Here is a 10,083-nt window from a genome sequence, read left to right as displayed (position 1 = left end):
AAATGGAAAAAAAAAAAGGGGGGGTTGGGGAACGGGGGGGAAAAAAGGGGGGATTAAGAAAAAAAAAAAAAAAAAACACTCATAGACACAGATAACAGTGTGGTGATTACCAAAGGGGAAGTGGGGTGGGGGAAGGTAGAAACAGGGATAAAATGTGATGAAAGAAGAGTAGATTTGGGGTGACAAACACACAATACAATATACAGATGTATTATGGAATTGTACACCTGAAACCTATATAATTTTGTTAACCAATGCCACCCCAGTAAATTCAATAAAAATTTAAAAAACTGAAAAAAAGAAAAAGACAGTTTGGGGAATTTAGCCCACAAGAATATTTCTTAGATAAATAAAATAAATGGTCTGCTTAATTTTTAATTTAAAACACAATATGAGCTGATAAAGTTACAAAACAAATATCTCAAATAAGAGACACAATCTGTTTCTTAGATTGCTCTTTTTTTCTGAAAAAAAGAAAAAAGTCATGATAACATGTAGCTCTGATATACAACACTGGTAAGAAAAGTTAAAAATGAACAACTCAGCAGCTGCCTCCTACTTTGATTTGCATGTCAAGTGATTGAGATGAAGAGACAACTTCCACTCTCTGAAGTACAACTCCTTTCTATTTTAAGTATTCAAAACTAATTATTCCATCAGCTTTGACTATTTATATGGCTCAATAAAATAAGAAGTTATCAATCTAATTATTCTGTCATCTAAATAACTGATAAGCTCACCCTTATTTCATTGAATCTGAAAATAATAATTTACTGCATAATTTGAATCTAGCAACTATAAAATGTAAGAAATTATAAATGAAGTCTTTGCCGATAAGAACTTATCAAGGAGATACCATCATCTCCCACTGGAAGTACTAGGAAAGCACTCTGGTCCCTGTGAATCTACTGTCCGAACTGCATAAAGGGTGATTGTTACCAATGGAGATTGTTACATCTGATTATGTCATCACCCTTCCTGCCCCCAACCCACAACTAAAGACATGAAATATTTCACTGAATTACCAGTGCACTTAGCTATAGACACAATCCTTGCCAAAGTTGTCAGTGCTGTTCATAGTCCCACCCTTAGTTCCCAGCCTCACCTCTCACTATGCTCCTCTTCTCTCTGCTTCAGCCACAGTGGCCATGCTTCTTCCTCTAGCCTTGCTGTCTTTCCAAGTGTGGTTTTCCTTCATCAGGTTAGCTCCTACTTCAGATATCAGCATAACTGTCACTTCCCTGACCCATCTTTTTAGGTTAAATTATTTATTCATAATATTTTATAGCACCAGAAACCTCTCCTCTGTGCATAGAAGTTAGAGACACTTTTATAATTTTGTTATTAATTAATATCTATCTTGCTCTCTAGGTTATAGGCTCCAAAAGTAGAAAAATCATGCTCAGTTCTCTTCATCATTGTAAAAGAATTGCTTTGCTAAAGAGCCAGAATTCTGTAATTCCTCAATAAATATTAGTAGAATCACTATTATTGTTAACTGAAAAATGAAACTGAATTTAGCAATCCTGTCAATGGAACTTCAGGAAATTCCCTGCTAATGTTAATAATGGATTTCAATCATCAGCTTAAATTAGCCACGGGTTAGTTGATTGTTTGGGTTGTATGTGTTTGTTTCTTTTTATTCTTTTTGAAAAACAAACCTCAAATTGCTCATAATAAAATGAGTGGCTCTAACCATATTGCAAACATTTATTCCTTTATGTAGTCAACAAAATACATGTGAATTAAAAGTTGTTTCACAGATTTTAACCTCACAAGACATTAATGTATACATTTATTTGAAGAGAAATGTAAACCATATTACTTTTGAAAATTCTGATGGCTCACTATGCCCTATTTATGGCAGATCAAAATTGTGCACTTGTTCTGCTCGATAAACTAAATTGCAATTAAGTTTGTGTTTCTATGAAATGGACTTAGTGCTCCTTCATTTACCTGCACTGAGACATTTTTCTTCTGAATATGTCTTTATCCCTTGATTGAAAAATCAGAAGTAATTTTTTTGTTGTTTTGAAAAATAAGCCACTTAACCCTACCAAGTATTCCTCTTATCTACTGTTTTTATAATTTGTTTATTTATTAAACAAGTTGATGAACAAATAAATTACCAAGCACTTACAATGTGCCCATCTCTTTACAAAGTACTTTATGTGCACTATCTCATTTAAGCAATACACCAACCCCTCAATGTAGAAATAATTACTGTATTCTTTTAATAACTAGAAAGAGAAGCCTAGTGCAGTGGGGCCTTGACTTACGAGTGTCCCGACTAACGAGTTTTTTCTAGATACGAGCCGTCTCTCGGCTGATTTTTTGCTTTGAGTGGCAAGCTAAAATTCGGGTTACAAGCCAGCTTCAGATACCCCACCGCTAGTTGGCGCAGCGAACATCACAGTGAACGCCACAACATCAGCCCAGCATCACGTGTCTCACTCGTTCACTTTTTGATTTGACATACGAGTAATTTGAGTTATGAGTTCCGTCACGGAACGAATTAAACTCGTAAGTCAAGGCCCCACTGTAATTGCCTCACCATTATCCTGTTAATAAGGGGAGGGTTAGGGTTTTAGATTAGTTCTTCTTCCCTCCCAAAAGATTATATGAAGAATAAAATAAATAGCATGAAGTGAAAAAAAGATCACCAAATTTTAAGAGTCTTAAAATCCAGAGACAAGCCATGACTCTGACCAATTGACAAGTCACTAAACTTCACAATAGTTACCTTTAAATAAGGAACAGGTGGATTCCAAAACAGTGGGAGAGTAATTGGAAGGATACACTGACACGTTCCCAGGACCAAACTGGAATTACAACTGAAATACAGAAAAGCCATCCTGAATAATCAACTGAAGACTAGATGGAGAGAACCCTGATAACCAAAGACAGGAAGTGGAGACCGCATAGATACTGGTAAGAAGTATGGAGGCATGAAAAGGCTGGCCCGGCACCCACAGACAGCAGCTGAAGTTCCGGAGTGATAACTCAGCTATGAGAGGTTCCAAAGAGAATTCTGGTGTCTAAACCCCAAGTTGGGCCCCCAGGCCAGAGCACTGAGAACTGAGAAAGGTGCTCACACAAAGTCTGGCTGTGAAAAGCAGCAGTGTTGCAGTCTGCCGGGGAGCGGTGGTTGGAAATGCAAGCAGACTCTTAAAGGGTCAAAGCACAAATTTCATGTGCAGTCACTCACTTGGGCTCCAGTAGAGGGAGTGTAGTGTGCACTGGAACTGTGTGAGGAGAGTCCAGGTTTGGGGCTCTGGGGTTCGAGATCAGATGGCAGCCAACCCTGTTTCCTGTGATGAGTCATTTCCTCACACTCCAGAGAACCTTTGCCATCCAGATGGTTTTTGCATGAGTTGAAGGCACCTCCCACTGTCTTTGATAGCCTGAGGCTAATTAAGACTAAATGTGAATGGGACTATAGGCACAGGAAGATCTCTGGAGGCTTTGAGTTTTTGCTTGGTCTCCATCTGGCCCCAGGTCTAGGAAAAGCAAATGCCGGTGCACATCTTGGTCCTTTCCAAAGGCACCCAGTTCCAGTGGAGGGAGCCACAAAATGTGGATTGCTGGTAGCTCCAAATAGGATATTCAGGGCCAGTGACAAACAGTGTATGATATTGTCCTGCACTGGAAATTGGGAGTCATAGCAGATCTACCTAATACATAGATACAAACCCAACCTGGCAGACAAAATAGACAGACAAAAAAAAAAAAGCCCCAAATAAAAAACAAGAGAATTCTCCAGAAGAGCTAAATGACATGGAGGGAGATAAGAAATTTACCAGATATAGAGTTCAGAATGATGGCAAGGATGTTTGAAGAAATAATGGCACAAAACTTACCTAACTGGTAAAGGAAAAAGTCACAGAGGTTTAGGAGGCACAGAGAGTCCCAAGCAATAAGAACACAAACAGGCCCATGCCCAGACACATGATAATAATAATGCCAAAATATAAAAGACAGAGAATCTTTTTTTAATATTTCAAGAAAAATGATTTTAAATATAATAATGTTACATGCAATAAAAATTAATATTTCAAGAAAATGATGTTAAATATAATATTACATGCAATAAACATTAATATTTCAAGAAAAAAATATTTTAAATATAATGATATTACCAAAACTTTACTAACATAGCATAATATCACAAAACTTATAGGAAATATTAAAAATCTGCAAATAATAGGATTACTTCTATTATATTCTAAAATATATTTTTTCTCTGGTTCTAGATTTTTGTTCATCAGTTTATGTTGTTCATTACAGTATATTCCACAAATGAGTCCGATCATGTGATATTTATCCTTCTCCAACTGGCTTATTTTGCTTAGCATAATGTTCTCCATGTCCATCCATGCTGTTGTGAATGGTAAGACTCCTTTCCTTTTTACAGCAGTGTAGTATTCCATTGTGTAGATGTACCACAGTTTTCTAATCCACTCATCTGCTGATGGGCACTTAGGCTGTTTCCAAATCTTAGCTATTGTAAATTGTGCTGCTATGAACATTGGGGTGCATATATCCTTTCTGATTGGTGTTTCTGATTTCTTGGGCTATATTCTTAGAAGTGGGATTACTGGGTTAAATGGCAGTTTCATTTTTCATTTTTTGAGAAAACTACATACTACTTTCCACAGTGGTTACACCAGTCTGCATTCCAACCAGCAGTGCAAGAACGTTCCTTTTTCTCTGCATCCTCGCCAGTACTTGCCCTTTGTTGATTTGTTGATGATAGCCATTCTATCATTTGTTGATGACAGCTATTACAACAATGAGGTATAAGATGTTATCTCATTGTTGTTTTCATTTGCATCATTCAGATGATTAGTAACTTTGAGCATGTTTTCATATGTCTCTTGGCCTTCTGTATGTCCATTTTCTAAAAGTGTCTATTTAGGTCCTTTGCCCATTTTTTGATTGGATTATTTATCTTCCTTTTGTTAAGTTGTATGAGTTTCCTGTAAATTTTGGAGATTAAACTCTTATTGGAGATGACATTGGCAAATATGTTCTCCCATGCAGTGGGCTTTCTTGTTGTTTTTTTGATGGTTTCTTTTGCTGTGCAGATGATTGATATAGTCCCATTTGTTTATTTTCTCCTTAGTTTCCATTGTCCTAAGAGTTGTATCAGTAAAGATATTGCTACAACATATTAAAGACAGAGAATCTTAAAGGTAGCAAGAGAAAAGCAATTTTTTAATTACAAAGGGGCTCCCCTAAGGCTTCCAGCTGATTTTTCATCAGAAACTCTATAGGCCAAACAGGAATGGCATGACGTATTCATGGTAATGAAAAGCAAGAATCAGAAAACAAAATTACTATATACAGCAAAGCTATCATTCAAAATAGATGGTAAGATAAAGAGCTTCCCAGATGAAAATAAGGCTAAAGGAGTTTATCATCACCAACCAACACTGCAAGGAATGCTAAAGGGACTGCTGCACAAAAAGAAGAAATAGAGAGAGAAACATAGACATAAAGAATTAAAGTGGCAATAAATAAGTACCTATCAATAATGTTAAATGTAAATGGATTAAGTGCTCCAATCAAAAACATAAGGTAGCTGAATGGATATGAAAAAATAACTCAATTATATGCTGTCTATAAGAGACTCACCTAAGAACAAAAGACTCACACAGAATGAGAGTGAAGAAATGGACAAAAATCTTCCATGCAAATGGAAACAGAAAAAGCTGGGGTAGCAATACTCATATCTGACAAAATAGACTTCAAAATGAATGCCATCACAAGAGATAATAATGGTTAACACATAATACTAAAAGAATTGATACAACAAAAGGGTATAATCCTGGTAAACTTATATGCACCCAATATAGGAGAACCTAAATATATACAAAGATTTCTAGAAGACATTAAGGGAGAGATCAAAAGCTTATTGAAATCATATGAAGCAACTTCTCAGATCACAATGGAATGAAACTAGAAATCAAGTACAGTAAAAAAAAACTCAAAAACTTTAAAACACATAGAGGCTAAATAGCATATTATTAAACAATGAATGAGTTACCAATAAAATCAAGAAATAAATCAAAAACTTCCTGGAAACAAATGAAAATAAACATACAACAACTCCAAATCTATGGGACACAGCAAAAGAAGTCCTGAGAGGGAAGTTCACAGCACTATAGGCCTGCTCAAAAAACAAGAAAAATTAAAAATAAACTATTTAACCTTACAACTTAAAGAATTAGAAGGAGAACAACAAGAAAAGCCCAGAGTAATTAGAAGGAATGAAATAATAAAGATTATAGCAGAAACAAACGACATAGAGACTGAAAATACAATACAAAAGATCAATGAAACCAAGAGCTGGTTATATGAAAAGATAAATAAGATCGATGAACCTTTAGTCATACTCCTCAAGAAACAAAGAGCCCTAGCCAATTTTGCTCAGTGGATAGAGCATCAGACTATGGATCAAAGGGTCCCAGGTTTGATTCTGGTTAAGAACACATACCTTGGTTGCAGCCTCCTCCCTGGCTCAAGCCATGTTCAGGGCACATACAGGAGGCAACCAATCAATGTGTTTCTCTTACATTGATATTTCCTTAACCAAGAAGTTAAAAGACTTGTACTCAGAAAACTACAGGATTTTGAAAAAAGTATTAGAAGAAGATATAAACAAGGGGAAGAATATTCCATGTTCATGGATTGGTACAATTAACATAATTAAAATGTCCATACTACCCAAAGCAATCTATAGGTGCAATCCCCATTAAAATACCAATGGCATATTTCACATTCCTAGAATAAATTCTCCAAAAATTTATGTGGAATAAATAAAGACCCCGAATAGCCACAGCAATCCTGAGAAAGAAGAACAAAGTTGGCAAAATCACAATACCAGATATCAAGTTTTACTACAAAGCCACTATAATTAGAATAGCCTGGTCCTGGCACAAGAACAGGTATATAGATCAATGGAACAGAACAGAGAACTCAGAAATCGACTCAAGCCATTATGCTCAATTAACGTTTGACAAAGGAAACAAGAGCATACAATGGAGTCAAGACAGTCTCTTCAATAAATGGTGTTGGGAAAATTGGACAGGTAAATGCAAAATAATGAAACTAGACTACCAACTAACTCCATATGGAAGAATAAACTCAAAATGAATAAAAGACTTAAATGTATGTCATGAAACCATAAAAATCCTAGAAGAAACCATAGGCACCAAAATCTCAGACATTTCTTGTAGCAATATGTTTGCAGCCATATCTCCTAGGGCAATGGAAACTAAGAAGAAAATAAACAAATAGGACTGCATCAAAATTATAAATTTCCTGCACAGCAAAAGAAACCACCAACAAAATTAAAAGGGAGCCCATTGTATGGGAGAACATATTTGGCAATGATATATCTGATAAAGGGTTAATACCCAAAATATATAAGGAACTTATACAACTTAACAAAAGGAAGACAAACAGTCCAATCAAAAAATGGGCAAAGGACCTAAATGGACACTTCTCTAAAGTGGACATGCAGATGGCCAAGACACATATGAAAAAATGCTCAAAGTCCTGATATCAGAGAGAGATGCAAATTAAAATGACAATGAGGTATCTCCTCACACCTGTCAGAATGGCTACCATCAACAAATCAACCAATGACAAGTGCTGGTGAGGAAATGGAGTAAAGGGAACCCTAGTACACTACTGGAGGGAATGCAAAATGGTGCATCCATAATGGGAAACAGTATGTAATTTCCTCAAAAAATTAAATATGGAACTGCCATTTGACCCAGTGATCCTGCTTCTAGGAATATATCCTAAGAAACCTGAAACACCAATCAGAAAGAATGTATGCACCCCTATGTTCATAGAAACATAATTTACAGTAGCTAAGATCTGGAAACAGCTCAAGTGCCCATCAGTAGATGAGTGGATAAAAAAAGCTGTGGTACATTTACACCATGGAATGCAATGCAGCAGTAAAAATGAAGGATCTCTTACCCTTTGACACAGAATAGAGGGACCTGGACAGTATTATGCTAAGCAAAATAATCCCATTAGAGAAAGACAAGTATCACAGAATCTCACTCATATGTAGAATCAGATGAACAAATCAGCTGATTAACAAAATAGATCCAGAGACATAGAAGCATGGAATAGACTGTGGAATCTCAGAGGGAAGGCGGGGGAGGGTTGGTGGGTGGGATTAAATCAACCAAAGAGCTTGTAAGCATATATACCTAATGCATAGATATAGACAATAGTGTGGTGAAGAACTGGGGTGCAGGGTGGGGCAGGTTAGAAGAGGTCAAAGGGGGAAAAATGGGGACATATGTAATACTTTCAACAATAAAGATTATTTTTAAAAAGAAATTAAAACAGTAACCAGAACCCCCCACCTCAAAAGAAAAAATACAATTAAGAACAAGTAGAATATCAGGGGGCAAAAACTATTGTCTGCTAAAGTTAATTTGTTCTTTATTTTCCTCATCTGCCCTTTACCCAACCTAAGTCCACAGAAAGAATGATGGATGGCTTAATGATCATGTATTATACAAGTAAACAGGAATGTAATCATACAGTCAGCATATTTCATCTTCCAAACCATATGCTTATCTTCACGAGTAGAATTTTTAGATTTGGACTGGTTTTTAATGTGGTGTATATCATTAGGAGATAAGACTACTACCAGCTGTTCGAAGGAAATAGGAATTTTACTAAAAGAATCCATTGGAAGGAAGTGAATAAGACAGATTGGTGATAGGAGAGGAAATCAAGTGTAACTTCTCCATTTCTTATCCCAACTCCCAATTGGTTTTACAAATTCCAATGCCTTTTGTAAAAGATTTTTCACATCTTCATTTATAGCTCTATAAACTTATAATATGGACATTTTTACTTACATAAAAATTAATGCTTGAAAAGTACTTTAAAATCCTTAGTACTTTAAGTATTTTAAACATGAGTGAATATTATAATATAGTCTATATACCATAAACTGTAATAAAGCAATGATTTTTCAACAGTGTTGAAGAAACTTTGGTTCAATCCAAGGAGGTGTCCAAAGATCTCCAATATCCATCAGCACTTAGTGGATTAGAAAACTGTGGTACATCTACATGATGGAATACTACACTGCTGTAAAAAAGAAAGAACTATTACTATTTGCAGCAGCATGGATGGACCTGGAGAGCATTATGCTAAGCAAAATAAGCCAGTCAGAGAAAGATAAGTATCATATGATCTCATTCATATGTGGAATTTAATGAACAAAATAAACCAATGAACAAAATAGATCCAGAGACATGGAAGCATGGGACAGATTGTGGAATTTCAGATTAAGGCAGGTGGGTGGGTGGATGGGGGGAGATTAACTGGGGATAATCTCCAGAACTGGATGTGGGGGTCACACTTTTTCTAAACCACGTGATTACCTAATTCAAAGTTGCCACCCCAAAGTTCAGATTAGTTAATATAATTTTTAATGTTAAATAAAGATGTATAGTAATAAACAGTTTATTATAGCAGCCATGTTGAACAATGTATTTAAGATTGTAAACTCCTGAATTGCTGTATTTATATACATTATTGCAGGACATACTTTGACTTAGTCCTGGTAACTGTACAGTAATTTGGTTTACTAACAAAAGTTGTGAATAAAATTGTGAAACTAGAAAAAAATAAAATAAAATAAAAAATAATCTGGCATAAACACAATTTTTTTCTCTTATGTAAAGGTAAGCTAATTAAAGAGAAGCTCCCCTTATCTTCTGTCATGTCAGCATCCATGTCTGAACTAGCTGCTCAAGATCCCAGAAGCAGACATTAGAACTAGGAGGAAAGAGAGAAAACATGGTCATGCCCTACACATAACACAGTATACTTACTATGTTAGCCAAAACTTAATCAACATTATAAAGCAATCCAGAAAATATAGTTTTTATTTATGGTTATACACATAACCAAAAATCCATGGCTATCCTCTACACTAATAAAAGAGAAACATGGTAATTAGCGTATGACCGCTACCCTTCCCATTGGCTAATCAGCATATCCTTATGCAAATTAACTGTCAGCCAAGATGGCGGC

The sequence above is a fragment of the Myotis brandtii genome, unplaced genomic scaffold (genome assembly GCF_000412655.1).
Source record: "Myotis brandtii unplaced genomic scaffold, ASM41265v1 scaffold609, whole genome shotgun sequence".
Classification (NCBI taxonomy): domain Eukaryota; kingdom Metazoa; phylum Chordata; class Mammalia; order Chiroptera; family Vespertilionidae; genus Myotis; species Myotis brandtii.
This window is presented reverse-complemented; position numbering follows the sequence as displayed.